At 39.8% G+C, this 26,650-nt stretch overlaps 1 long non-coding RNA gene across 1 annotated transcript; it reads left to right on the top strand.

Annotated features, from left to right (window-relative positions):
* The first annotated feature begins 940 nt into the window (after positions 1-940).
* LOC132760681 (uncharacterized) lies at positions 941-9,240 on the top strand. Its single transcript, XR_009629869.2, has 2 exons — positions 941-1,381; positions 6,243-9,240. It is a non-coding gene; the product is annotated as an uncharacterized lncRNA (long non-coding RNA).
* Positions 9,241-26,650: the final 17,410 nt, after the last annotated feature.

The raw sequence follows: 26,650 nt of genomic DNA, 5'->3' as shown, positions 1-26,650 counted from the left end.
AAAAAGCATTTAAAAACAATACAATAATTAAAATGAAGAACAATTTTAACAAATATAAACTTATTAGTATTTCAGTGGAAACCATGGGTCTGCTTTTGGCTGATGAGATAGAATTGTTGTTGTTGTTGTTGTTGTTGTTGTGTGCTTTCAAGGAGTTTCATACTTAGGTTGACCCAGAGCGAGGGCCGGGTAAATGACCATGGAGGGCCACATCTTGCCCCTGGGCCTTAGTTTGAGGACCCCTGTACTACAATGTCAACCAATCTAGGCTTTTCATTGCACTGGTCCGTTGTGTCAACTCATATCTTCCTTGGTGACTTTTTGTTTTGAGTCCCGATTAGAATTAGATTCATGGGTAGGGTTGTTATGATTGTTGTTTCAATCTATGAAGTAGGAAGGCTGATGTAGGAGACCAGACAACTTACCAGGCTGAGTTGCCTGATTTTAAAGAAACCATCCTACTTTGTCCTTGGATAGTGTCCCTGGTTTCTCAGTTGGGACTCCAAAATGGCAGCGCATCATTGCCTTGAGTGGTCATTATTTTTAAAATAACTATATATGGTAAGTCGCACAGCAGGGAAGTGTCCAGGCTCAAAAGAAGTGGATTAATACTTTAGCAGTAGAAAATGAGAACTGGCACTAGTGATGTGTTTAGCAGGAGAAAAATGGAAACACTTCACCTTTCCACACCTACACAGGTTGTTTATCAGGCAGTAATCTGTGTTCATCCTCTTAAAACCTCCATGCATAGACAGACCACTCGGGTGCCCTTGGCCTTATGCTACATTAAATCAGTAGAATCCAATTTGCATTGTCACAGCTCTTCAGTGACCTCCTTTCCCCCTCTCCTTTATTTTCAGTACAGTTTATAAACATTAACCTTTCTATCTATAGAGAAGGGAAAGGCTTAGACCTCTTTGTTCTAAAGCTGGGTAGCTTTTGATTTGCTTTCTTAATGAGCTTGGGACATACCAAGAGAGTTTTCCAATATTGGAGACATACCTTGCTCCAGGCAGGAGATTTAAGGCCTTCTGCCAATACTTAAGCTTTGTAGATGGATCACATGTGAAGGCTTATATAATTGGAAGGGCTTTATATATCCATAGACCATTGGCATGGGCAAATCTTAATGGGAAGAACTATACCCAGGACTGGGGTGGAAAACGCATGTTTGTCTCACTGTTTGTTAGGTCTTCAATCTAATTATGTTGGTTATAATGCATACCTCTGGTACATCTGCGAGACTGCATTAAGGTGTCATTTACTCACTAATGGTATAAAAAGGCAGAAGTCTTAGAAGTTGAACATCACCCCCAAAAAGTTGGATAAAATGATTATCCATTTGCGGAGGATCACACCAGGATATATAAGATTACTGCAGGTAAGATATTAATTTCTCTTGCCCTCCCTCCTTATGTTTTAGAAATCCTCTCTTTAGCTTGGAAAGCTTGCAATACGTGTACCAGCAAAAACAATAACTGATTTGGTGCAGCTAAATTCATAGATGTCTGATCAAATCTTCGCTGGGGAGTGCATTTATTTAAAAATGTTGACCATTGGTGTCTTGCTACGCTACAAAAGGCAAGAACATGTACATTGCACTTTATACGTATGTTATAATTTCTTAGTTCTCATCGGTTTAGGATGTTTTGCTCCCCAGGAATCATATTTTCTTGCAGAATTCAAAACAGATGTAGATATATAAAGTATGAAACATGAAGTTGAAAATAGAGTTCTCCAAATTTCTCTTGCTTGGTTCCCCCTCCATTACTCTCTCTCCTATCTATCTCTGTCCATCCATCTATTATGTGTCGTCATGTTCACTGTGATTTATTATGATGCATTTACATGGTTTTCTGGGTAAGACCTTTTCAGAGAAGATTTAAGAGAATTGGACTTGCCCAAAACCACCTAATGGATTTACCAACGATCCAAATGCTTCCTGTCGTGTTTGATCCCACCAATAAAGTTGGGTGGGAAGATATATATATATATATATATATATATATATTCAATTAATTCAGGAAATTTGGTCTATATGTGTCTTCAAATTGCTTGTCAATTTGTGACAATGTCATGAATTTTATAGCCTTTTGTTAAACAAAAATATTCATAGATGGTGTTATTAGTTATTTGTTGTTTGCCTCCTATCCAATTACTTGCCTACTTAGTTTTCAAGACTAGACAGGATCTGGTGTCTTTGGGGTTTTTAAGGTCCCAGATTCAGGAAACAAAAATATATAAAGTTAACTTTGACGCTAACGCTAATCTTAGCATTCCCATCTGTGACATTAATTAAACCTAAACCTCATCATATTAGAGTTCCTTCAAAGTTGGAAACTACCTAAGAGCATTTAAAAAATTCTACCTGGGTGAAAGTTAAACAATAACTACGGTATTGAGTCCACCCGTCCATGGAATTGACACCACTGATGCAACAAATTTGCACACCTCAGAGTGTCTTTCAAGTGAAAACTGAAGAATGGCTCTGGAAGAGCAGAGGAACTTCTGGAAGGAAGTTGGGGGGTCTGAATAAGAAATGAGAGGAAAAGAGTATCCCATTGTGCAAAAAAACTCAATTTATGTAACATACCTACACTGCAAAATTATAGCAGTTTGACAGTACATTACTCAACATGGCCAAATGTTATAAAATTCTGGAGTTTGCATTTTTGTGAGATATTTCACCTTCTCTGTCAGAAAGCTATAGTGCCACAACCAACTATAGCAGTGGTTCTCAATCTGTGGGCCCCGTGGTGTTTTGGCCTACAATTCTCAGAAATCCCAGCCAGTTTACCAGTTGTTAGGATTTCTGGGAGTTGAAGGCCAAAACATCTGGGGACCCACAGGTTGAGAACCACTGAACTACAGATTCCAGGATTCCATAGGATGGAGCCATGGAAGTTAACATGGTGTTGAACGGCTAGCATTCTCCAGTGGGCGTGGTCTCTTAGTCTCATATTGTCCTATCATCTTTAAATGGGGAAAAAAAGGTTTAGTGAGGGTTGTATACCCCATTGAACTCAAAACAATATTTTACCATACACCACATTTATGTGTTTACTTCATTTCTACCCTGCCTTTCTCGACCCAAGAGGGGACTCAAAGAGGCATTTCAAATCCGGCAAAAATTCAATGCCGCACAGGTAACAATAAAACACATTTCATAAAATATAAGCAATCTAAGCATATAGTAAAGGTTCTCCCCTGACATTAAATCCAGTCGTGTCTGACTCTGGGGATTGGTGTTCATCTCCATTTTTAAGCTGAAGAGCCGGTGTTGTCCTTAGACACCTCCAAGATGTGGCTCGCATGACTGCATGGAGCACTGTTACCTTCCCACTGGAGCGGTACCTTTCTGCTGGAGCGCTACCTATTGATCTACTCACATTTGCATGTTTTCAAACTTCTAGGTTGGCAGAAGCTGGGGCTGACTGTGGGATCTCACAACGATCCCCAAATTTGAACCTGCGACCTTTCAGTCAACAAGTTCAGCAGCTCAGTGCTTTAACCCACTGCACCACTGGGGGCTCCCTATACACACACACACACACACACACACACACACACACACATAAAAGCATATAAACAATTTAAACTCTTACCAATCTATCAAACAGATTAAAAACCACATATAAAATGCCATGTCATGGTCTCATATCCAAATTGTTTCCCAAAATCAATAGTCCATTATTCAAGCTGTTAAAGTCTCATTCCGTAGTTTCCTATTCACCAAATGTCTGTGTAAAACGGCAGGTCTTAAGTTTCTTTCTAAAATTCAGGAGGGATGGGGCCTGCCTGATGTCACTGAGGAGAGATTTCCACAGCCGAGGGGCCACCAATGAGAAGGTCCTGTCTCTTGTCCCAACCAATCACACTCCGCAGCTGATCTTGATGGAAGTGACATTAAATGTAGTGTGACTTTCTTCTGAGCGGACTGATGTAACACTGTGGCATTACAATCTGAAGAAAATGTCAATAACATCCATATGGCAGGTTTTGAAATCCTTAAGCGCTGGCAAATGGAGAGATATTGCTGACTTTGGTGATGATGTTCTCAATTTAGAGCCAATACAGAAGAATCACAGGGGAACTAATTTATTTTGCTGTGTACACGGAAAGAGAGTAGCTGCAGAATGCAAGCGGCCACGGTTGCAGCATAAAAGATGAAGGCCTGGAGCGCAGTTTTATGGCGTTTACGGCACCCCTCTGTTGCTTGAGCAGGAAGTCCCACAGGTCTTGGCAGAATAGTTTATCATACAAGCAAAAAGGCAGAGTGATGGTTTCTATGGCAACACAATAGAGAATGACTTTCTTGTCACCTTGCACCCCTCTGTCTCTTATTAACTTGGATTCTTATATTCTTCTACATGTCTTTATGAATCTTTGTTTGCAATGCATTGAAACATTCATCAAGGATGAAGCCATAACTTGCATGCTTTACACTTACGTAGAATAATGATGAACCTGGCCTGTGAGGGCTATGGGAACGTTGTTCCAAAAGCTCCTCAGATGTGATAAAGGCTTTTTTCGAAGTGAGACTTTATAGGCACAGCTATGCCAGGATCACATTTGCAGAAAGAGGGCAAGTATTACATAAATTATATCTGGGAAATTTGGATAAAACTCAGCTTCTGTAACTCTTTCCCATTTTGTAGCTGGATGTGCACATATGTGCCTTCAGGTCACCTGTCAATTTATGGTGACTCCCATGAATGTCCATCTGTCAGGGATATTTTGATTGTGCTTTTCCTGCATGGCAGGGGGTTGGATTAGATGGCCCATGTGGTCTCTTCCACCTCTATGATTCTATGAATTTCATCGTGTTTTCTTGGACAAGGAATACTCAAAGGTGGTTTTGCCAGTTCCTTACTCTGAGAAATAATAGATACTGGCCAGACTTATGACTCAACCAGCTCAGCTACACTGGATAGTTTAGCTAGTGTAAATGTGCCACGGAGTAACTTTTTTTCCATGTCAGGAGCGACTTGAGAAACTGCAAGTCACTTCTGGTGTGAGAGAATTGGCCATCTGCAAGGACCTTGCCCAAGGGATGCCCAGATGTTTTGATGTTTTGCCATCCTTGTGGGAGGCTTCTCTGATGTCCCTGCATGGGGAGCTGGAGCTGATAGAGGGAGCTCATCCATGCTTTCCCCAGATTTGAACCTGCGACCTGTTGGTCGTCAGACCTGCTGACACAAGGGTTTAACCCACTACACTACTGGGGCCCCCACGGAGTAACTTGGGATATAGCACATTCATGTCAAATTTATGAACATTATTTACATAGTGACGGAGCACAGCTGCCATGTTGCCGTCACCACTGCCGTTCTTGGCGAGCCATGAAGCTTCTAGTCATTAGGGATACCACATAACCAGCAGGATCCTTTTTTCTGATGGCATAGGTGCCACGTTCCAGTATCGGCATAGATGTCTGCACAAGTAGGAAGAAGGAGGGAAGATCTCTTGGTCATGCAAGTGCAGTCAGTCAGTGTCAAAATGGGGCACATGCACAATCAGGAAGGACGTGAGTTTGCCCCCTTCTTCATGCTGGTTGCCCGAGCACCTTGTTCTGATATCAGCAAAGGCACCTACCACAGTCAGGAGCTTTTATGGAGTTCTGTAGCCAGCTAGGAGAGGCAGCAACATGGCCATGATTCATCATGCCCTTTCTCTGCACTGATAAGGAAAAGTTGATGATGTTGGTGTCCCATCTGGATACTGAATCAGGATGAATTAGGTCCAATCCAGCTGCACATACTGCCCCAAAGGATAAGTTATCATAGGCTGAATATTCAGTTTGTCATTGTTTGGATTTACAGTACAGATAGGCAGTGAAAGGTGATGGGATGAATTGGATATCATCACTCTCTTGATAGTTTAAAACTTAAGTGGTTGAGTCCTAACAAGAACTGGATCCAAAATGAGATCATTCAGAAACATAATGGATGTATTGCCCTATGTGGTCAGTACTTCCGCCCAAAACACACATAGTGAGCCCAGTGAAGGTGGGGCATGTTTGGTAGGCACGAAATGTGGAATGTTTTTTGTAAGGCTGAATGGATTCCAAAAGGCTGGTGGGATTGCAATGTCTTACATAGAGAGCATGGATTGGTGGATCCATGAGAGAGTAGATATATTGCAACATTTGGTTGTAGTAGACAAAAAAAAGATTTCATGTTGTTAAAATGCTTTTCTTCATTTTGAAAACTCAACATGTGCCTCAATCTTCTTTCTTGCAGACCCAAGCAGCTGGGAAAATAGTGATCAACACAACAGACAACCTGATGCAACGGGCAGCTGTGTTCCTGGGCATGTTTGGAATAAGTATGTCTACTTACAGCACCCTTCAGCTCACTCAGAAGAAGAGATTCCCTTTGACTTTTTAGCCTCACCTGGGATCTCAGATATGATCCAAAGAACACATTTACTTCCACCAAAAGAAGAAGTCTGTTCAACAAGACCAATCTTCCACCTGCATGACAGTCCCAGGAATGATGCCATCACAAGACACACATTTCTTATGCGCATCATTTTTAAATTGCAACGCTTAAGGGATTGAAGAAGAACTGCACATATATTTTTTCCAGGAGAAAACAAATAGCCACTAGCTGTGGGAGACATTTGACTTTACAGCAAGATGGAGTGCCTGCAGAATTCAGATGTGATGGATTTCTTTTGCTGTATACAATACATACAAAAGGACACCAATGCCTGAATGGATAATTAATGTCTGAGCAGTGCAGACAGATTGAATTGTGTTCAGTTAGGGCCACCTTGTTACTTGCCTTAGCAAATAATTGCTGACAGAAGGACATTTACTTACAAAGGCTGGTAACGCTTAACATGGCCTTGCCAAGAGCCATGACAGAGAAGCTTTAGTGTTACTTTTTTATCCACATTTAGAGTGATTTGGCTATAGATATAGAAATGTCAGTGCACTAATAAGGAAGACTTCAGGCAACAGGTGTGAATTTTGCGCAAAGCAGCACTTGCAATTAAAAAGAAATGAATGGGCTTAGACTGTTTTATATATAGACCCCTGTCCAAAGATTCGTGCACAGTGCTGCTGTTACAGATTGTCAGACCATCTGTTTGACATGGTATTTGCAGTGCAGGAGCGTGAAATATACATCCTTGAATGCTTGGAAGAGAGAAAGCGCTACCCTCATGAGGCATTGTTTTGCTCCGGCAGCATATTTCGCTTACACAGAAACACAGACTTTGATGTGTAGGTACAACTCCACCAAAAACATATGACTGCTAATAATGGAGGGGTATTTTATAATAGAAGATTGTATTTAATTTGCACTCTTAGCATCGAGTTTTCTACATTAAAAGGACTACAGCGTATTTGATCATTTTCCCTTTGGGTTGCTCAGAGATCTGATAATACATCTTGATTTCTGCAGGGAACCGAATTTGCCTTTTCGATGTGTTCTGTTCACCACAATAAAGAACAAAGTGACAACAAACATTCTTTTACAGGCTGCTCTCTGGTGCAAAGACTGCTTTCATCAACAATATTTTTTCAAAGAACAAAACTAGCATTGTTTTTTTCCGAGTTTCTTGTAAAATAATGTTTCTCCATGCATTGATTGTCAAACTTATTTTCTTTGAAAATGGTATTTATGTTCAACCACTGTCAGGCATCGCACACACTCCCCCATTATTGAATATGTCCTTCCTTCCTGTTTATTTAATGCAATATTATAAATGACAAACAGATTTAAGATTGTAAGCTGCAATGTTAATTCTTTAGTTTCCAAGAACAATTTAATGTATTCAAACAAATTAGTCAATTAGTTTCTGAAGAGGTATTTCTCTGGAAAATTACCTAGAGTGCTTATACTTATTTCTTTCTCCTTGTAATATTGCATTGTTTAGCAAAACATTCATTCTTCAAGCTCTGCTTTCAGGGAAGTAGGAAACAAACTTAATACAAGTTTATGGAATATTTGGAGAAATGTATCAATAGCGGATTTATCTCTTCTTCCATTGGACAAGTGCTTATCATGTCTGTTGCAACATGTTGTATTTTATAAGGATTAATTTTGTAAATGGTGCAATAATGAAGATTAAACAATTGAACAGTCATCAGATCCCCTTTTTAAATTTACAATAGATATTATATTTACAACTGAGGTACATCATGCTCACTACTTCGACAGTTATTTCTTGAACTACAACCTCCAGAATCCCCTGATCAACATGAGTAGCCAGACCTTGCCAAGGAAACTCTGTGATGGGGCCACCATAAGTTAGAAAGGACTTGTAGGCACCCAACACCAACAACCATTAGTTTGTAGTGATTTTAAGTGTTTCAAGATGTCTGTTCCCACTGAGCATCTGTGAAACCATATCAGCCAGGACAGAGAACAAGCTGTCCAGATTGAAGGCAAAGCTACAAAGGTTTATTATAGTTTGGCCAAAAAAGATGCAAGTACAAGCAATATGCTTCAAAAATGCAAGCATAATCTCACAGAAAACTACAAGACATCTTATACAGTTCTGACAACTATTCAGACTGCCTGCTCCCTCCTCTGATTGGCTGAAAGAAAGGCAGGCCAGATTCCATGCCTGGATTACCCAGGTTTCCTTTGACGTCACAGCCTTCAGGAGGAGATTCTTGTGGTGGGAAGAATAACTGGTTGTTTGTTAGTTTAAAGAACCAATCTGTTGTAGAGATGCCCCTTCGAGGGCACAATCCAGGAGGAAATGGTGATTTGGATATGCTAATGATTCCCTGATTAACTCAAGTGTCTAGTTCTGTGTGAAACAAAGTTGCAAGACCCAAATGACAAAGGTGGTGATTCCAAAGAATCAAAGGTTTGGCTGCCTATAGAGAGTTGGTGTATTCATATTTGTTGAGCCCTCTCTTTCTCAGGAGTGGCAGACTCTCAATCTCAAGTTGAATGAACAAATACCCTGAGCTTATTCTGGTGACAAAGGGGGATCATTTATCTGCATACATACACAAACGTTTTGATATTTATCTGTCTTGGGAAATAGCCGGAGGGACTCTGGCTGTGATTTCCTTTCCCAAGGGATTATGCAAACTGGGGGCATGGAACAGTAGCTGCTCCCTAGATACATTTGATACATTTTATTTGATACAGTCTATAGAGTTTTGGGGTACAGCTGCTGCTAGGTCCATTCCAGAACATCTAGCGTTTCAACCTTTCACAACTCTGGAGCTGCAGAAATGTTTGAATAATAAAATAAAAATCTTGCATGGAGGCTTTTGATGTTCTATAAATCTTTTTTTTTTTTGCGGGGGGTGCCATGGTTCTACAACAAGTTGGATGGATGTCTCTCTAAGTGTGAGGGGATACCATTTCTGATTCTGGACCAAGGAGCAGACATCTTACACCAACTATACACATTGTTACCCAGATATACTGGTAGTTTGACCAGTGGTAAACTGTGGAGAGAGATTTTTGTTATTTATTTTTTATGATTGAAGTTAAAAATGAGACTGAAGGGGGAAGGATAACTCAGCTTGTAAGGTTAATCTTGTTGTAAGTTATGGCTCCATTGAACACCTTCAACTGAATTCAGTAGAACTTATTTCTAGACAGCTGCATGATCAACAAAATTAACGAAAATCATTTGTTTCATTCAAAAGTTGATAGAGAGTTTAAAAGAATACCTTAACTTATCATCATTTATGAAATACAAGCAGTAATCTTATCTTTCTCTCAGGAGGATGTTCTGTTTCAGTGTGAACTTGAATTATTTCTGTATTTTTAATGAATGTAAAGCCATACAAAGGTTAGAGAATGGGAGGAAGGTCGTCTGGAGTCCGAAAGGGTAGAATCAATTCCAAAATGCAGAGAAACCTGTGAGTCTTTTAATCAGGAAATATTGCCCAGAAAAGCAACAAAAGGGATATCCTTTGCCCTCTTTCATACTGCTTGTCAACCCTAAACTAAAAGGTAGCTTAATTGAATGCCAGTTTAATACAGCTCAAGAGGTCATATGTTCGCCCTCAAGCGGTTCTCACTAGAGTTTTAAACACTACCAAATTTAATCAGAGTTTCTATATGATGACTGGCTTTTCTCAGAGAATTATCGCTTTTCTGCCTTTCAGTTTTAGCACCTGCCAGTAATAGTTTTCTAACAGAACTTTGAAGTTAAGAAAACAGGGGTCGCCTAATTGTTTGCATTTCACAACAGTACTTCTGCCAGAATAATTTCCAGCCAAGAAAAGAAAATCTCACAATATAGCACTTTTGTAGTGTATCCAGCATTAAGAGATGTTAATCAAAAATCCATTTAAATGAGGGAAAAATATCAAAGTGACTAGTTTTCCAAAGAGAGAGAGAAAAATCTAATTTCAAATGAAGACAGGAACAGATGTATAGGTACCAAATTAGCATCCTTTCTTCCTTCATCCTTTGCTTCCTCTTTTAAGCAAAAGCATTCAGTCTAATCCCAGTCTGTTGTGCACTTTGGGCAGAATACCTCATGGCAACAATGCTATTCTTTATTTATTTAGGTCCCAGGCATGCCTATGTAAAGGTAAAGGTTTCCTCTGACATTAAGTCTAGTTGTGTCCAACTCAGTAGGGTCGTGCTCATCTCCATTTCTAGGTCAAAGAGCCAGCATTGTGCATAGTAACCTCCAAGGTCATGTGACCAACATCACTGCATGGAGTACTGTTACCTTCCTGCCAAAGAGGTACCTATTGATCTACTCACATTTGCATGTAGCAGAAGCTGGAGCTAACAGCGGGAGCTCACCCCATTCCCCGGATTTGAACCACCGACCTTTGAGTCAACAAGTTCAGCAGCTCAACAGTTTAACCTGCTGCACTACCAGGGGGCCCTGTATACCTATGAGGATTATATTCTCATGCAGCATTGCTGCCTTTTTCATTTGGAAATTGAACAGGAGCCAGGCTCAGATAAGTTCCTTAACTTTCTTTTTAAAGCCAAACTGGGCAGCTGTGCTAATTTGCCAGCAGTGATGTGATGTCAGGGAATTGGAGACTCTTGACCTTTCTCCATCTACTGTTTTTCTTTTATTATTTATGTATACTGTATCTTTGCTTTTTTTAAAAAAAAATGCTGACATTACAGAATTGTGTTAAACATAAAAATAATAATTAAAAAAATAAAAACTGTAATAGTGCAGGAAGTTAATATTACTAGGTGTGGAGAAGTACGATTGCGGGACTATGAAATGGCAAATGAGTACAACTGCACTATTGAAAAGAAATGCAACATTGAAGGTACTCGGCATATTATGTTTCCACTGTCTATGCCAGGCCTGCACAACCTGCTGCCCTCCAGATGTTTTGGACTCCACTAGCAGATCTTTCTGCCAGCTGACTTTTGAGGCCAATCAACAGAAGATAGTTTTTCTTGCATAAAAGCAATTCAATCAGCAGAAAGCTGGATCAGCTTTTTAAAAAGAACCATGAGTAAGCACATTGAACACTTAGAATTTTCTGCAATCTGATAAGCGCTGTATGTGGTCATGTGTCTGTTTCTTATGGAAGTTAATTTCATTGCCAATACACCATGCAATCCGAAAGTCCTCCGATGATCATTGATTGCTGGATTTGATTCCGCTCAGGTGTTGGTAATGTTATGGGCTTATAATTTTTGTTGTCTGTAGTGCATGCTGTCCTTTATTTTACAAATGACAAATAGAGCAAGTGTGGGGAAAGCAACATCAGTGTGTGGTCAAGATGGGTAAAGGAAGGAAGAACATGTAGACTAAGAGATGAAAACAATATAAAACCTAACATCAAATTAAATCTAACATCAATAAATTGAACATATGTAGCCAGACAAAAATTATATAAGGACATAAAATCTGGACAAACATCCAGCCTTAATTGAAAGAAGACAACTGGAGCTCATGGAGTTGTGTGGGTTGGTTATGTGGCCAATGATGGTAATTGGGCTGACATGAACTAGCAGAGCCCAGATACAAAATAGTTCTCAAGCAAGGCCTGGTAGTGATCTCTTATTTTCTAATCCTTCTCCTCTCCATATGCTAGTGAGCAGAAATAGATCTTCAATTGTTTTTTAATGGAGAGGTGGAGGGTGCCAGCTTTAGTTCTTTAGAGAGGGAGTTCCAGAGGTGGGTGCAACCATAGAGAAGGTCCTCTCTCTCATTCCCACCAGTCATATTTGAGATGCAGATGGGACTGAGAGCAGGCCGCCTCCACAGACCATAGTGACCGGTCTGGTTTGTAAGAGGAGATGCGATTGCTCAAATAGTCAGGACCAAGATTCTTCTCCTTCCTTTCCCTTCCCCCTTGCTGAGTAAATCAAGTATATACTTCTTTTGCACTTTGAACACAGTTTGTAATAAATCACAGAATCACAGAATTAGAGAGTTGGAAGAGACCATGTGGGCCATCTATTCCAACTCCTTGCCATGCAGAAAAATCACAATCAAAGCACAACTGAACAAAGCTAGGAGCAGAGAGGTAACAATGCGGTTAGGGAGAAGCTGGTATAGTTTTATAGCAACTGAAAAAATGTGATGAGGATTAAGTGGGACTGTTTCTTCCAATTCAGGACAATTGGATTGTAAATTTAATGTCTTGGCAGGGCCCCAAATATAGGCCTGCCACTGGACACCTTCTTGTTCAAGAGAAGACAGAGAGGGAGGCGTTGTAGTGATGTGTTGTTCTTACGAGGACAAGGCAGAATTAATTATCTGTGTGAAAGCAAAATGCATCACGCTCATTGCTGCTGAAAGTTTGTGTCTGTTAGGCTTCTTTATGTGTGAGAAAAGAGATGGAAGGAGGGAAAGCTATACTCAGGGTATGTTCAAGGTCAAGAAGAGAGATCTGATGATCCGATCACAGGAGGCTGCTAATGAAGAGGTGAGAAGGAGAATGTCAGGGTTGTAATCCAAGGCCACTGCAAATCCTTAACTGGAAAACAAAAGGGCCCCTTGGTTCCAAGCATGATCTCTCATCAAGAAATTCAGAAATACATTGCTGACTCAATACATGGTTTGGGGAAGAAAAATATGCACAAGAGCTTATTATTGTCCAGGTGTCCCCTCAATGATAATGTGGCTTTTAGTTTGATAATATTCAAGAGTGTAGTGAGTGGTGGTTCAGTGAATACAAGGTTGCTTCTAATATTAACATTTTTTTTCTTTTAATGCGATCTGGAGGCTGGGAGGCTGGGTGCCATATTTGATTTTAATCCATGTCTCATTCCCAAGATAGGTCTTTTATTTGCATCTCTGTTTTACTCCTTATAATATTATTTATTTATTTCATTTTTATATTGCTTTTCTCACCCCTGGGGGGACTCGGAGCAGTTTGCAGCAAAGTAAATGGCAAAATTTGAAGTTGGTTTCTAAACACCAGGAAGGAGGGGCAGATCTATTCTCATTGGAGAGGGAGCTCCACAGTCAAGGGGCCACCACCAGGAAAGCCCTGTCTCTTGTCCCCACCAGTCACACCTGCAAGGGCAGCAGGACCGAGAACAGGACCCCCTCAGCTGATCTGAATGCTCTAACTGATTCATAAAGGGAGATGTGTTCGGATAGGTAAGGTGGACCGGAACCATTTAGGGATTTATAGGCTAAAGTCAACACTTTGAATTGTGTTCGGTAGCAAACTGGCATTCAGGGATCTGGCACAACAAGGGGGTTGTATGCTCCCTGCGTGCCGCTCCAGTTAGAAATCTGTCTGCCATCCATTGGACTACTTGAAGCTTCTGAACAGTCTTTAAAGGCAAACCCATGTAGACTGTGTAGCAGTAGTCTATTTGAGATGTAACAAGAGCCTGGATCACCATGGCCAAGTCTGACTTCCCAAGGTATGAATGCAGGGGCTTCATATACAATGTGGGGGCAGTACTGAACCCTGTGGGACCCCACAGGACAATGGCTGCAGGGTCAAGCAATTGTCCCCCTAACAATGATCCTTCAGGAAGGACCAGAGCCACTCTAAAACAGTACCTCCAAGCCCCATTCCTGCAAGGTGCCTCAGAGGGATACTGTGGTTTACGGTATCGAAGGCCATTGGGAGGTCCAGGAGAACCAACTGAGACAGGTTCCCCTGTCAAGTTCATCTACTAAGGAGACCAAGGCTCTTTCAGTTACATGACCTGGCCTAAAGCCCGACTACAAGGAGTCTAATAGAAGACTATTGAGCAAAGTTGCGAAAACAAAGAAAATTAATTCCCCAGACACATACTACAAATTCCAAACATGCTTCAATTTTTCAAAATAACAGTTTTAACTATGTTGAAATCCTCCCTGTCCCTTCCCAAATTTTAAAAGAAGCCATTTGTTTAAAAAAGAACCTTGAATGCTTGTCTTGTGGACACACTATGTCTTTATGTCACATTTCTTCCATTTGTAATCTGTTAATATTTTCTGGTGTTCTCTGTTAAACCCTTGCCACAATTTTATTTTAATAGTACTATTTGCTTATTTTTGCCTTCATTAATGGTGTCATTATCAACTGCTGTACCCTGCTCCTCATGTCATGATTTCATTTCATGATTTCATCTAATTTTTATAATGGTGCAATGATGCCGCAATGATGTAATGATGGTACAAGTATACAGTCTGTTACAAAGCCCTGTGCAACTGCTCAGCTCTTTCACTGGAATAACTCTTCTATTAGAGACATTTCCCTCCTTTTGCCTGCAGAAAGAAAAGAGACTGCCATGCTTTTGACTGTGCCAGTTTTTCCTTCCTCATGGCATTGTTTCATAATGGAATTGGTTTTATTGGAATAATGCTATAATGTTAGGATGGTATAAAAAGGTAAACATTTTCTCCTTGACATTAAGCCCAGTTGTGTCCAACTCTGTGGGATTGGTGCTCATCTCCATTTCTAAGCCGAAGAGCCAGCATTTTCCGTAGACACTTCCAAGGTCATGTGGTCAGCATGACTGATGGAGTGCCATTACCTTCCCAGTACCTATTGATCTACTCACCTTTGCATGGTTTTGAACTGCTAGGCTGGCAGAAACTGGGGCAAACTTCGGGAGCTCATGCCACTCCCCGAATTAAAACCTGTGACCTTTCGGTTAGCAAATTCAGCAGTTCAATGGTTTAACCCACTGTGCCACCAAGATGGTATAGCAGAAAACAAAAGAAAACTCAGAGAGAGGGTTACGGTGTGATTTGAACATACAAGAAAAATCTGCACAAGCAGCAGGTGTGGTCTCTGCCAAGGATTTCCTTAGGAATCATTGTGGACAAAAGATTAATTAACTTGTTAAGAAAGCACATTTTCAATGACCCTACAACACAACAATGCCAGGAAATTAATGACATTGTGCAATAAGGCTGAGGCAATACCAGAAGTAATGCATTGTTTTTATGGTATAATTGCATAGTAATGATGCTCTGAATCTTAATGTATTCCTACTACATTTAATTACTGAAATCTGAAACAACATACTGATACTGTCTTTGAACCTCATTCATTTTAATAGGGTGTTCTCCATATAAGCCTGTCTTCCATGCCTGATTTCTTTTTGTCAGAGTGAATAGACACACACATATGGCAACAAAAAATATGCCTGCATTTGAATCAGAAAGTTTCTGACTGCATTCTTTGGCTGGATGAACACTGCCATATAGTTCAGTTTCTGAATTTGGGTTATCTGCTTTGAACAGAATTATTTGAGTCTATATTGCCATATAATCCAGTTCAAAGCAGATAACCTAGATTCAGAAACTAGATTATGTGATAGTGTAGATGTGCCTTTGTGTCCTCTGTGTTTCATGGTAATTTTTCTTGGTTCAGGATGGATGCATGTTAAAATACACATCTGGCCTTTTAAATTTGATTTCTCACTATGTATAATGGGATAATAAAGTGTTTGATACCTTTCTCCCACGTATTAAATGCTTTATTGTATTCTGATTCTTTTTACAACACTCAACCTTGGCTTCCACTCGAAGGCTTTTGTGCATAGTTGTTTTCAACTTGTTTTCTATTTATGGAAATGTATGTATCACCATAAGCAACAGGGTACCACTGTGGGAGGAAACAAACATAAATACCATCTCTTGCCTTGGAAGACAATCATACTCGGCCATGAATGATAGCCTATAGTATTAGCCCATAATAATCTTATGATCAGAGACCCCGGTGGCGCAGTGGGTTAAACCGTTGAGCTGCTGAACTTGTTGACTGAAAGGTCACAGGTTTGAATCCAGGGAATGGGGTGAGCTCCCGCTGTCAGCCCCAGCTTCTGCCAACCTAGCAGTTTGAAAATATGCAAATGTGAGTAAATCAATAGGTATCAGCCCCCAGTGGCACAGTAGGTTAAACCCCTGTGCCGGCAGGACTGAAGACCGACAGGTCGCAGGTTCGAATCCAGGGAGAGCGCAGATGAGCTCCCTTTATCAGCTCCAGCTCCTCATGCAGGGACATGAGAGAAGCCTCCCACAAGGATGATAAAACATCAAAACATCTGGGCTTCCCCTGGGCAACGTCTTTGCAGACGGCCAATTCTCTCACACTAGAAGTGATTTGCAGTTTCTCAAGTTGCTGCTGACATGACAAAAAAACAAAACAAAACAACCTCTGGTGGGAAGGTAACGGCGCTTCATGCAGTCATGCCAGCCAGATAACCTTGGAGGTGTTTACGGACAATGCCGACTCTTCAGTTTAGAAATGGAGATGAGTACCACACCCCAGAGTTGTACACGATTGGACTTAATGTCAGGGAAAATCTTTACCTTTACCTAACCTTATGATCAGAGTACTGTAATGCATTCTGAGTCTCTCTGGGGGGAAAGGGCAGTCTAGAAGTAAATTATTATTATTATTATTATTATTATTATTCTACACAGAGTTTTTCTTGGGCTTCATTTGAAAGTTGTAACAAATGCAGTATGTGGCAGCTCATTAGATAACAAAGGCTTCCTATCATGAAAATATAATTCCAGTGCTAAAAGATCTACAGTGGATTCCAACAGAACTTTAGCCGTGTTCAAAGTGTTGACACTTTTGGAGTCCGATGCAGTTCAGGACAAGACTATATTAAAGATCATCTTATCTTCAACAGCTTAGGTCCAGACTATTTGACAAACCGCATCTCCCTCTACAGACCAACTCGGACACTGCAGTCATCGGAGGAGGTTCTCTCATTTCCACTCCCGTCCCATGAAAGGCTGGTGAGAACGAGAGAAAGGGCCTTCTCCGTGGCTGCCTCCCACCTCTGGAACTCCCTTCCTGTGCCGTTACGCCCAGACGCTTTAAAATAAAACTTTGACGTGCTGCTATCTATGTCTGGGCGAAACTGCTGGGGTCTTTCTTTAGGCAGATTGAGCTTTCTGGAATAACTGAGTCCACTTCAATTTTAAACAATAAACAGGGTATTTATTCACGAAGTCCTGGTAGACTTGGCTCAGCTTATCAATACTACAAAACAATCAATGAATAATAAAATCCATCTATATTAATAAACTCTATCTATATTCAGTTGTTCCTTATCTATGACTCAATTAAACTCAATCACTCTATCTATCTATCTATCTATCTATCTATCGGTCTCAATTAAACTCAATTAAACTAAATTAATCTATTATACTAAATCTATCTATCTATCTATCTATAACTAAATTAAGCTAAATTGTTTTTACAATGATATTTTCTGAGGTACCTGTCTGCCAGCAGCACATCATGGATTCTTTCTAAAACTGAAGGGGCAGGGAGACCTCCAAAATGGCTGCTTCTATCCTGGAAACAGGGGCGTGCCCAAAGAGCTACCCTTTGGCCAATTATTGCAGAGGGCCTGAAAACTGGCTTTCCTGCCTCTGGCTGCTAACTTTTTAGGCCTTTGCAGAGGCTGCAGAGGCCTAGGAGAAAGGCAAGGGGCAACCAATTTAAGCAACCCAAAAAGACAATAAACCCAGTCTCCTGGGAGACGGAACACTTCCTAAGGATTGAAAGTTGGCCTCCTTCCTCCCCACTTTCAAAAAACAGCTGAAGACATACCTCTGCTTACTGGCTTACAAGGAGGAGGAATAGTAGTTGGTATTACTACCATTATACCTCTGATTAATAGTTGCCATCCATATCCATGCCCTGCTCACCCCACCAGCTCAATAGATATCTTGAGCAATTATTAATGGATTTGCCCCAAAGAAATGGGAATTTATTATTTCCATTTGATGTTTTGTCTTATGTCTGTTATAACAGGCTGTGCTTTTTATTTAATTTTAGTTTGTTCAGTTATAATTCGTATTTATATGTTGGATTGTATAAATTTTGTTAATATGGATGTATTGTTGTTGTATTCGGGCATTGAATGTTTGCCTTTTATGTTTTGAATCCACCCTGAGTCCCTTTGGGGAGATAGAGCGGAATATAAATAGAGGTTTTTTTATTATTGAATGGATGCATCTGTCATTACGTTCTGAGAGAGCAAGCTTTGTCAAGTGTATTGCAGCCTAATGAGCCTCATTTGGTTTTGGTGCAAAGGAGGGATTTCTCTTTTGTATCTACTGTCGCATAGAATAGTCTTCTTGTTGAATTAGGTATGGATTTTCCACCATAAGCTGAAGATCTATAGTTGGAGTAATGTAGCCATTGGGTTGTTGTAGGCTTTTCAGGCTGTATGGCCATGTTCTAGAAGCATTCTCTCCTGATGTTTCGCCTGCATCAATGGCAGGCATCCTCAGAGGTTGTGAGGTCACAACCTCTGAGGATGCCTGCCATAGATGCAGGTGAAATGTCAGGAGAGAATGCTTCTAGAACATGGCCATACAGCCCGAAAAACCTACAACAACCCAGTGATTCTGGCCATGAAATCCTTCGACAATGTAGCCATTTTTTAACATTTTAGTAAATGCCCTGGGAGCCTGGCTACCTCAATCATGTAGCATCCCGTGCCTCCGTAGGATTGATTTTTGCAGGATAGCCTTGATTCTGATTATTTTTTTAGAATGGACACAGTGGTACCCTTCATGCCTCCACCAAAGAGGATCCTATTTCATGGAGGTCATGCTACAGAATAAGGCACATCCACTTGAGAATCAGTCTGTCATCTGCACCCTCTCCTGACTGTAGTTCAGGACCATTCACTCATCCGAAAATGAACTGGAGCTTTTGTGCATGTCCCCCACACACTGCCAACTCAAGATCATAAATGATTCAGTAAGACCATCTGGCTCTATGGAATTTCATACATCTTAGCTAAGTTACTAAAGTGTTCATTTTTATGTTGACAAGATCTTCTAAATGGAGGGATTAAAGGATGAATTCTGGCATGGGCTAAATGTAATCACTCTACCTGGTCCTTCATACATAAGAAGAGACTAATAACCAAGCAAGGATCTTAATCTTCCCAACAAATAGCGAAATATCAAGTTTTTTAATAGCTGACAAATCCTTTTTGCTGAAACAAAATATATGAAAGATTGCTCATGAAATTTTCACTCAGGCCTTCGGAGGCACTGTTTCCAGAGAAAGAATGGCTTAATATTAACACACTTCCCATGAACTCACATAAACTACACTTTTTAAGCAATGTACAAATGTACATCATTAGCATTAGTGCTAAAAGATCTTTGTACCGAATGGACTTTTTTCAAATTGCCTAGTAGGATAAAACTACTGCTCTTGTTTAAAAATTCTTGCCAACATCTGATGTCTTTCAGCAGCTTTAGGTGCTAGCTTCATCAACCCCTCAGCCTTAGGCTGTAGTCCAAAACTATTGGAGAGCAATAGGTTGAGGAAAGCTGGCCTAAACTGTTCTTCTTTTAGGGGATTCTTAAGCACTACAAAGAAAAGTCTAAGGGTCCTTCGACACAGCCATATAACTCAGAATATCAAGGCAGAAAATCCCACAATATCCGCTTTGAACTGGGATATCTAAGTCCACACTGCCATATATTCCAGTTCAAAGCAGATAATGTGGGATTTTATTCAGTTGTGTGGAAGGGGCCATAGGCACAATAGCAAAGTCACCAGCAGCTTCAGCAGCATCAGTTCTTTGGTTTCCACTTTGTCACATTTATATCTAGAATGCTACACTCTATAGAAACCAAACCAAGATGTAATGGGCAGCCTTAGCATCCACCCTCTTTAAGATCCTTTTTCTTGACACTAAAATTCCTTCTAAGAACCCTTCAATACATCCCTATTTCCCAGAATATCAAGACAGAAAATCCCACAATATCTGCTTTGAACTGGGTTATTGGAATCCAGATTCAGATAACCCAGTTCAAAGCAGATATTGTGGGATTTTCTGTCTTGATATTCTGGGATATAGGGCTGTGTGGAAGGGCCATTAGAAGTGCAGACATTCCAATAGAGACCCAGAAGATCCTTGCCTCTCAGGACTTCTATAAGGAGTACTGTAGAGGAAGTAAATTCTCAACCACAAAGACATCGCTTGAGTCACATTTGCTCTTGACACTGAACAATAAACCAGTGGTGATCGGCATACTGGGTGCAGTGCCTAAAGACCTTGGCCTGCACTTAAACACAATTGGCACTGACAAGATTACCATCTGCCAGCTGCAGAAGGCCACCTTACTGGGATCTGCATGCATTATTCGCTGATACATCACACAGTCCTAGACACTTAGGAAGTGTGATCCAATACAACAGCCAGTAGAGTGTCTGCTGTGGAATCATCTTGTGTTTCAAATCATCATCACCATCATCATCTTCTTCTTTATTTATATCCTGTCCTTTTTCACCAACGGAAAAAGTAGAGATAATAATATATCAGGATCATATAGTTGGAAGATATCACAATGGCCATCCAGTCCAAATGCCTACCATGCAGGAACTTCTGCCTTGCAGGAACAACTAAAAATAGTGAGTTTAGTATAGGTTTTTGAGGGATCCACAGCTGAAATGGGCTGTTCTCTTATTGGTTGAATATTTCTTTTCTTGTTCCATCAAAAAATGATGGTTAAGGTGGGCAACAATAATAAAATGCACTATAAATCATAATCATAATTGACATATAACATTAATACAAAGAGTTTTGAAACACAACTATACAAAATTCAGTATATAGATCTCATTTGCTGTGACATACTGTGTTTTTGTGTCAGTACAATAATAATAATAATAATTATTATTATTATTATTATTATTATTATTATTATTATTTATATTCTGCCATATCTTCCCAGGGGGAATCCGGGCAAATTCCAGCATACAAAGAGGCAAACATTCAATGCTTCCATAAAACAAACAAATACCAACATAGTAATCCTGCATAAGCCCACATATGAGTACAACATTAGAACCTAGCATCAATAAATCAAACAAAACATAATCAAACAAAAATTAGAAGACTTGTTTTCTACTAAATAATTACCAAGGAGAGGAAGGTGGAGAGGGAGAGATGGAGAGCAACTTGACTTCTTAGAAAAAAAGAGTCTGGATACCAACTAAGCTTGCTTGACCAATGTTAAATATGCTGTGCTGATCTTTCCTATCCCTATAGCTACAAATAGACTTTCACTCTTCACTCCTCAGCCATAAGAGAATTAGTTTCAAATTTTAAAATAATTGGACTGACTAAAAGTAAAGGTTATTCAGAAAGATTTGAACAAATGAAATAACCATGTTTCTTAAATCTCAGGAGGGGGGAGAGAGAAAAATGCTGCCATCTCTAATATTGGTGGAGATATCCAGATAGTAATTTAAATCTAAAGAAGCAATATTGACACCATGTCCTTGCTGCAGTTGAAGTCATTATACTGTGCTAGACACAAGGGAGGATATAACTCCAATGTAAATTCCAATTGAAATGTCAAGGGAATGTGTGCAAGCCTTTTAAATTAATAATAAACCTCTAATGCAAAAGTCAAAGCTATAGCAAGTAGTAACTGATAGAAGCAATGTCTGCTGATTATTTCCATGTTGGGGAGGAAGGATCTGCTCTGGATTATATTTCAGTGTGCAAGGAGCTATCCAGCATACTGAACCCTTTCCTCCAAATAGGTTCAACACCTTGGATAGCACACTAAAATTAAGCAACAAAATTCAGTCATCTCATCACATTCACTGGTGTTAGGGGTGCAAGACCACCATGAAAATGTAAACACCACAATTAAAATAACACAATTTTTATCTGAGACAACATTTCTAGGAACTCCAGGTCATCCAGTGCATCGCTATGATTAACTTCATATAGAATTATTCTGGAGCAGCTATAAATTCTTAGGTAAGTACTTCTCTGAAATTATGCTACTTTGTAATTCTTTATCATGATAATGTGCCCATTAATGTGGCATAATTCTTTTAATACAGAACCCAACCCCATGAATTGATCAGATTCCCAGCATTACCAACTGTCTAACATTTTCATACATGCGTCCACAAATCTGAGAAAAGCTTCACTGTAATATTGAAAACAGATACATCTAGTTGTCAGCCTGTTTGGATCCTTGCTGTTTTGTAAACAGGCAGATTTTGTTATGAATCACACTCTGCATTTGTGTTGACTGACAGAAGATGCAGTGCTGAATGAAATTCAGAGCTCCTGCTCAGTGAATTTCTTCCATGTGTGTTGACACGGCAAAACACAACTGAGAGAAAGAGCAAGTCCTACACATACATTTAACTAGTGAATAGCACTTCCAATAAATATCAGGAAAAGCCACATCAGAGCATTCTTTGCCAAAGAAATTCCTGTGAAATTCCTGGGTTCACCATAAATGGACAGACAACTTGAAGGCACATGCATATACACAAAGAGAAAGCATCCAAGCTGGTTAGTTTCTCCTTTCAAAGTGATGTGCTAGAGTAATTTTTTGTCTAGGGAGACTATTTAGAGGTTGGAAACTTATTATTTTGAACAATGGTCCCAGAATCCCCCAGTCAGATAATTTCTGGATGGTTCTAGAAGCCATTACCCAATGTCTGGGTTGGTGAGTCAATATATCCTATTTGTACAGTCTGAATGGTCACCATCTTGGATTAGAGAAGATTTTTTCTAAACTTTAAATTTAGGAAGGAAGGGTTTCTTCCTTCCTTCTTTCCTTCCTTCCTTCCTTCCTTCAACTCACCTTTGCCTATTTCCCCCTCTATGACTCTTCTGCAAGAGACTCATATTAGGATGTTATGGTTTGAACTGAAGCAGACTGGTGGATAGACATTTCGATCTTGAGGTCAGATGTGGGCTAAACAGACTGGTTTAGTCTTTCCCTACTTTCTGTTTTAGTCTTTTGTTAGCAGTAGTCATTGCCCCTCTACCGTAAGAGGAATCAGATCATTGCCTCTTCTGTTGTCGTGAATGGGCAGCCAATTGTTTTTTTTTAAAATTTATTGTTGGAAGGACCATTGGAAGTCGTCCTACTCCAAGACAAACTACTTGCCTATGTAATCCAATTTCATCTACTCTAAATGGCAGTGGTCCTCTAAAGTCACACAACATTTTTTTGTGGTGGTAAGTCACGTGTCAATTAATCCAGCTCTGGAATGTGGTTTCTTGCATGTTTTACAAAGGAATAAGATGTATGCAGCAACAGTCTGAATGCTTTCTTTCTATTACATGAAAAGACACGGAACTAGAATGCAGCATGGGTATGCTAATTGGCTTTCCATCCTAAAATGATGAGGAATTAATGAGGGCCAATCAGTTCCAGCTGGAAACTTCATTATGTCACTTTCTAAAGTGGTAACCATATTCAACTGTTGCAGCAAAAATACAAGTCTGGTGGCATTAGCTTTCATGGTCTACAGCCTACTCAATAAATGCATGGATGTCATCCAGAATTTCAGGTATATAATTCATCACTGGAAACTATGGAGTCCTTAAAAATAGCAAAATAGCTTAATGATTTGTTATTACTGCCAGAATGGGGAGAGGGACTTGTGGGATTTTCTGCCTCATGTACTGAAATAACATGATTATCACTTGTTTTTAAATTGGATTTGGATGCTATGCCCCTGTGACTCATGGAGCTAGATGATCAGCAGAGCCATTGGAGAAATTGGTCTGGGACATTCATTGTTTGAGGACCCAGTGCTGAAGGAGAAAAGGTCAATTTGAGTCTAGAAATTTTCTGAATCTCCCAAAGACTGGCTAGCCGAAGCCATGATAACCATGACTCAAAACAACACAAAACATTCCCAGGAATGCTGAAAACATGCTTCTGTTTCTGGCAGCATGATGGTGCCTGGACATACTCAACTTGATCCTCCCTGTCAGCAGATCAATGCAGTGGGCAGAAAACAGGCAGGGAATGAGTAAGGAAGAATTGCTCTCCTTGCCTTCCATAAGTATTCTCCAACTGTCCAAGACCTAGTTTTCAAAGAAATGATAGATTTAAGAGATTCTTTTGAGTTCACATGCAAAGATTCTCATCGAAACTGCTTTTCTATGACACTCTGTTATTCTCATTATTCTATGCACACACATACACATGAAGATGAGCGAGTAAAAAATTATTTGCACTCTGGTAATATTGAAATTCCTGTTGGCTGCACTGTCTTCTTAGTGCCATCTGCGTGAGGTCACTGTCTTCACAGTCACTGCTGTTTAGTTTGGAAAGTGTTTATTTGCAATTGTGGTGAAAGAAAAAATGGCTGTCCCCTTGTGATTTGCACGAACGAAGAGGAGTATGCAGTAAGAAAGGTCAATCAATAGTGCTCATTACAGTGAAGAGTTGAAGCCTAAAAGACAAAACACAGAGGTTGGCTATCCAAGGGTGTTGTGTTGATGCATGTCAATGCACGTCTGCACACCACAGCCCATACTGTCAGTGTCAACACCCTTTAAAAAAATCATTTTGAAGTGTTAAAGCTAAACTCCTGATCTTGCCCCATTGGACTATCACTTGCTTGGACCCCTACGAGGAGGAAGATTAATGCCTGATGAAGAGGTGAAGACAGTGGTGCATTTGTGGCTCACAGCACGGTCTAAAGCATTTTAAATAAGGGAATATGAAAGCTTGTTGGCAGATGGAGAAAATTTATTGAAAAGCAGGGAGATTATGTTGAAAATTTATGTACTTGTCTTTTCTGAAAGTTGATTGAAATAAATTCTATAGATAGAGTGTGGATAATTTTTGACTCACTCTCATATTTTTAATAACAACATAATAAGAATGGGTTCCCTGGTGGTGCAGTGGGTTAAACCTCTGAACTGCTGAACTTGCTGACCAAAAGGTTGGCAGTTCAAATCTGGGGGCCAGGGTGAGCTCCTGCTGTTAGCTCCAGCTTCTGCCAACCTAGCAGTTCAAAAACATGCAAATGTGAGTAGATCAATACTCTCCAGCGGGAGAGTAACGGCACTCGCTGCAGTCATGATGGCCCCATGACCTTGGAGGCGTCTACGAACAACGCTGGCTCTTCAGTTTAGAAATGGAGATGAGCACCACCCCTCAGAGTTGGACACAACAAGACTTGTCAAGGGAAACATTTACCTTAATAAAAATAAAAGTACAACACAAAAACCTGGCTTCCCAATGCTGTGTTCCAAAATCCTTGAACTCACTATATTATATGAAACAGGTAAAAGACATATCAAAGCATGCATGGTAGGCATATTTTTACATGGAATCCCCACATGTGGTGTTATCATTAGCTCCTCATTCTATGCTTTGCTAATAGCATTTACAGAATTTCAGTTTTGTATCACTAATGGAATAATTGTGATGGATCAACTAATGACATTGTTGACCCATAGGATCTTCTAAATCATATCATTTGCAGTTATGAATAGCTCTTGTAAAAAAAATGAAGTGTAAGGCTTTAAGTGTTATTAGCTCATAGAAAGTGTCAGTCATAATGGGTTTTTATGTGCACATAGCGAAAGCATCAGAATTATACTTGATATTTAATTTCTGTGCCATTGCTTTGCAAAGGGAATATGTTTTTTTTCCAAAGAAGAGAGATAAACATGGTACAACAATATCATAATCACTGATTCACTGAAGTGTGCATTAAAGAGAACTAAAACGTAATGTTTGGCCACATCCTTTCATTACCTTCATAAACGTATGATATACACCAGCTCTAAAACAAATCTTACTCGAGAAATTCAGATCAGGGAGAAAAGCAGTAAGCAGTGTCAAAGTAAGAATCCATGCCACTTCATTAAGATGAGTTGCACAAATAATTCAGCACACATGGAGAAAATTACCAGCTTAGATCCAATTCATGAGGTAACATTTGGGGCTATACCTTAAACCAGAACTTTCCAAACTGTATGTCATGACACGTTAGTGTCTTGGCTGCAGTGTATAGGTGTGTTACACAAATGTAATGAGTCTTTGTGAAATAAGCAACACAGCATATATTTTAAAATATATAAATGAGAGGTTTTCGTGAGTTATGTTGTGTCCCCATATATTTCATTATTACAATGTATGTATGTATCTGTATCTCTTATAAGGGGTTGGTTTAGCCTCTGGTTTGCTGGTAAAACTAAATTACTGTGTCATGAAATGACGCATGTCTATAGTATATGCCACCAATGTAAAATATTGGAAAAGATAATAATAATAATAATAACTTTATTTTTAAAGTTATTATCTTAATTCTTATCTTATTAAGATCTGCCTTAATAAGATATTGTCCTTTAAACATGCATATTTCATGTATTTTAGGAGATATTGCAGAGTGAGATGTCCTTGCACAAAACTCAGGCTAGAACAAACACCAAGCTCAATGACAGAATATGCTCCTACACCCAATTAGTTGCTCCACATGGGCTTCCAG

The sequence above is a fragment of the Anolis sagrei genome, chromosome 1 (genome assembly GCF_037176765.1).
Source record: "Anolis sagrei isolate rAnoSag1 chromosome 1, rAnoSag1.mat, whole genome shotgun sequence".
NCBI classification, from domain to species: domain Eukaryota; kingdom Metazoa; phylum Chordata; class Lepidosauria; order Squamata; family Dactyloidae; genus Anolis; species Anolis sagrei.
Note: the sequence above shows the minus strand (reverse complement) of the source record. Positions and strands in the feature narration are given on the sequence as shown.